The sequence below is a fragment of the Sinocyclocheilus rhinocerous genome, unplaced genomic scaffold (genome assembly GCF_001515625.1).
Source record: "Sinocyclocheilus rhinocerous isolate Xijiao unplaced genomic scaffold, SAMN03320098_v1.1 scaffold1733, whole genome shotgun sequence".
Classification (NCBI taxonomy): domain Eukaryota; kingdom Metazoa; phylum Chordata; class Actinopteri; order Cypriniformes; family Cyprinidae; genus Sinocyclocheilus; species Sinocyclocheilus rhinocerous.
In genome coordinates, this window is record NW_015640388.1 from 1,142,441 (window position 1) to 1,147,732 (window position 5,292).

Genomic DNA, 5,292 nt, shown 5'->3' on the forward strand with positions numbered 1-5,292 from the left:
CAGTGTCGTGTGTAAATAAGGTCCAGTTGGTTGCCTGATTTGTGAGTAGCTGTAGTTAACACTCGCTTGAGATCAAAAGAGGCAAGCAGAGTGTGGAAGTCTGCAGCCTGAGGTTTATCTAGGTGGATGTTGAAGTCTTCAAGCATAACTAGGGGGGTACCATCCTCAGCAAAGTTTGAGAGGTTACCATCATTCTTCAAAATAATCTTCTTTTGTTTTCTGCAGAAGAAAGAAATTAATACAGGTGTCTGTACAGTACACTGAGACTAAAATATGTGCTAATACATAACTACAAATTATCATATACTGAAACATATTGTACACTGATAACACTTTTTCTTTAAGTACTCAATGGCTGACTTATGTGAACAGGAACATTTTACCTAACCCTACACACACACACACACACACACACACACACACACACACACACACACACACACACACACACACACACACACACACACACACACACACACACACACACACACACACACACAAACACACACACACACACACACACACACACGTGTCAGGATTTCCCACTTTTCCCATATCAGGAGATCCGGTCACACATGTCTCCGCTTGCTGTCAGCTCAGCTATACTGTATCATCTAAGATATTCCTACTAAATTTAGTCGAGCAGGTAATAATGCATCTTTAGGCTTTCGCTAACTAAGTCACCTTGGAATTTGGAAATTTCCCACTTTTCATAAATGTCCCAATGATTGAAAAAGTAAGAAACAGGAAGGGCAAGATGAGGTTGTGGGATAAGTTCAGCCACTGCCTCAATCAAGAACTGCACATTTTGAATGTTTTTTTTTTTTATTAAGGTAAACATGCACTGTAATTAATTTTAAAATGATTTTTTAAATTACATTTTTAATGAATTTTAAAAACCTGTTAATTGGTTAACGGCAAATTTTCCTATATACATTGAAAAACTAATAAATCTAACAGGACATTTCATAGGCAAATTTTACGAGAAACTACTTTCTCATTACCACCTGTGTTTTTGGTGGTTGTCAGTGTATTATAAAGGTACAAAACTAATTTTAGTACTTCAGTAGTTTGATGTATTTAGCCTGCATTACAGTGTATCAGTTAATAGTCATCTAGTAACTTGTCTTGGGACAACTGAATATAACACCTTAGTCAACTTTCTCCTGCACTGAAATGATCTAGAGAAAACAATTTTTCAGTCAGTTTGCCCAAAACCCATAGCAATCCTTGTCAAATCTCTTTTTCAACTACTTCAAGACATAAGTCAAGTCAAGTCAAGTCACCTTTATTTATATAGCGCTTTTAACAATACAGATTGTGTCAAAGCAACTGAACAGCATTAATTAGGAAAATAGTGTGTCAATAATGCAAAATGACAATAGTAAACACTAATTTTCCAGTTAAAGACAGTTCATCATTGAATCAGTGATGTCTTCATTCAGCTCAGTTCAGTTTAAATAGTATATGTGCAATCAAGTCAACGATATCGCTGGAAATGAAGTGTCCCCAACTAAGCAAGCCAGAGCCGACAGCGGCAAGGAACCAAAACTCCATCGATGACAGAATGGAGAAAAAACCTTGGGAGAAACCAGGCTCAGTCGGGGGGCCAGTTCTCCTCTGACCAGACAAAACCAGCAGTTGTGTTTTTGGTGGTTGTCAGTGTATTATAAAGGTACAAAACTAATTTTAGTACTTCAGTAGTTTGATGTATTTAGCCTGCATTACAGTGTATCAGTTAATAGTCATCTAGTAACTTGTCTTGGGACAACTGAATATAACACCTTAGTCAACTTTCTCCTGCACTGAAATGATCTAGAGAAAACAATTTTTCAGTCAGTTTGCCCAAAACCCATAGCAATCCTTGTCAAATCTCTTTTTCAACTACTTCAAGACATAACAGATGAAAGATAAGAAAGATGCATCTCTAGAATATGCGAATATGGGAATGAAGGGCCAGACACTATAACGGTACACAAATATGTGATGATTTAGGATTAAACATTTAAAATGGCTTTAAAAATCATTATAACACACACACACACACGCACACACACACACATTTCACACTAATGTTTCTCATCTCTTAAAACCTTGTCATTTCACTTTTGGATCAATTTTTCTGTAAGTACACTTGACCTCTGTTAGGATATTACATTAGATGCATTATTGCATTACAATAAGACAAACATATATTCCCATACTATATTACAATAAATATTCAAAATAACATTAAGTAAACAAAAACTTCCACTCACCTCAGTTTATATTACCTGCTTTAATACTGAAATTTTGTCCACCTCTTGATGCTTTGCAAAATCAATATTCAATATTCAAAAACTGATATTCTCAGCCAACACTAACTGATTCTACCTAACAGTGGGAACGCCAAGTGATTCCATCACACAACTCTCTCACTAGTAATTCTTGAATTCAGACTTCAAATGCAGTAGCCCCTCACTGCAGAACACAAGATCCAGGGGGCGTGGTTGGATCCACATCTAGGGGGTGGAGATGGGTGGGTTTAGGGATCAGGGGGTGGAGACGGGTAGGTTTAAGTATATGTACGATGGGAGGAGTTCTGGTTCCAACCACGCCCCCTGGATCTTGTGTTCTGCAGTGAGAGGGAGGGAAAAAAGATCCATCCCGACCTCCCGCTCTCTCTCGTGATGCCAACAAGGAAGTGACTTAAACTGTAATTCATCAACTGGCCGCTAGAGGCTGGCTGCAAAAGGGAGTCAATCCCATAGACTCCCCATGTTAAAATGCCCAACTTTACAGCAGAAAAAAACATACATACAGCCTGGTTCAAAAAATTATTTTGTTTTATATAGCTAATTTTGCCCTTCATGACAACTGTGAGGGGGGGTGAATTTTTTTATAACTCACCCGTTTAAATTATATTAAGCCTTAAAATTCTGCATAATTAAGGGCGTGGCCACTTGAGTGACAGGTGGATTGCCGCTGCTGTCACCACCGTCGAGCTAGGTGGGCGTGGTTTCAGCAACCAGCTCCCGCCTTTTTGCCCATTTTCGATTATCCGGGAGTGACGCGCTGCCAAGATGGCGACGGCCGGCTCCGCCCACTTTGAGCTTCAAAAACTTCTTCAGGAACCTACGGGTGACGTCACGGACACTACGTCCATGTTTTTATACAGTCTATGGTCCCGACATGCCAGTGTAAAGTCAATCAGCTAAGAAGATTGGAATCCACTCATTATGCATCCTTAGCATAACTTATACTTGGGTTTTTAAAACAAAATACAGATTTTGTTATAAAAATCAGAAAATAAAACTAGTCACACTATCAGAGCAATTTATAGTCAAAAATACAGGAGATTTTGGCTGGGTTGGAATGGCATTCAGTTATATTTCATACACACCTAAAAAAAACAGTCAGGCCTACTATTTGCATAATTTTGTGTTATTTAATAAGAAACACTTAGTGTAGTTATAGAGGTGAGGTGTTTATTTTTCAATATTTTGCACATCTCTTACATATGGTGTTTTCCATAAAAAACACAACGACATATTACAAATTACCGATACCCGTTCAGAATGCGGAGGTGTAGATTGCATTTGAAATTACTTCACTAATTTATGACTCATGCCACCAGTGCAAACATCTCAGAAGTCAATAAATGATTAATATTTAAACTTCAATAGTACAGAAATGTTCATAACAGTATTTTTCTCACTATTTTGCACTACAATATATTCTTAATTGCTATAACAGCAAATAAAATCACACATAAATCCACACACAAAAACAAGATGCAACATGTAAACACACTAAAGTTGCCCAAGTTGTGATGATTGCTGCATGAAACAATATTAACTAACACCATGACTCTGGGCTATATCTTCAAAAGTCAAAATCAACTTTGTTGTTTTTTTGAACATCACATGACAATGGATAAAAATGAAACACAGTTCCTTCAATGAAACAACAATGGTCCAAATACCCACACTTGCGGTCTTGGCCACTTGAGAGCGTGTAGGAAGTAAGTGCGCAAGACTATCCCAGGTCTTAAAAATGCCAAAGAGCAGTGCCCTTAAAAGATTATTTCACTTTCAAATTCAAATTTCCTGATAATTTACTCATCCCCATGTCATCCAATATGTTCATGCCTTTCTTTATTCAGTCGAAAAGAAATGAAGGATTTTGAGGAAAATATCCTTAAAGTGGATTTCAACAGTTACCAAACGGTTGAAGGTCCAAATCACGCGTGACCTTTCCAACGTGATTACGTAATGCGTGAAGTCGAGCTAGTGCATGACTAGCATTTGTGGTTAAAAAGTATATAAATTATTATTATTATTTTTAGAAAATGACTGATCGTTTCGCTAGATAAGACACTATTCCTCAGCTGGGATCGTGTAGAGCCCTTTGAAGCTGCACTGAAACTGCAATTTGGACCTTCAGCCCGTTGATTCCCATTGAAGTCTATTATATGGAGAAAAATCCTGGGATGTTTTCCTCAAAAACCTTAATTTCTTTGCAACTGAAGACAGAAAGACATGAACATCTCGGATGACATGGAGGTGAGTAAATTATCAGGAAATTTTTATTCTGGAAGTGAACTAATCCTTTAACGCACACTAAAGCCACACTATTTGAATGCCGCTCCGGAGCAGTATTCAAGGCTTAGTGTATCCCATCATGCATAGGGGTGTAACGAATCACTCGTTTTCTCGATGCATCGATTACAAACCCTGACAATGCATATGATCGTGAATCATCGATTTCGGACAGTAATCGATTTAAATTTAAATTTAGTAATTCGATTTAAAATTTAAAACGCTAAGAATCGAATGGATCGCGATTTCAATAGCGATTCAATGCTTTCAAAATATATACACATTAAATTACTACAAGCACGAATTAATGGAGAGCTTGAACAGTGTTCGTGCCCTCGCATCTCTCCTTCAATCTCTCCACTATTTACCGCCTGTGACTGTCACAACTGCGCTCGCGCTCCCTTCGTCTCACTGACACATTTTTTGAGCAGCTGATGTGTGATCTCTCCTTAGTACTCGTGGCCAGTAATGCTAAAGTGAAGTAGTTTTGCTTTTCTGTAGTTTTTCAATGGCTCTCGGTCATACCGACGACATTACCTGAGCAGTCGAAGGCTGCGCATTTATTGCATGGACGGAGCAAAAATGTAAGTGTCTAAAGCAGTGTTTCCCAACCGGGGTGCCGTCTGTCGAGAGCAGGGGTACCGTGTAAAAAATCATTTTTAAATATTTTTAAATTGCTAAAATGTTCAAAAAAGCATCTATTATATAATAT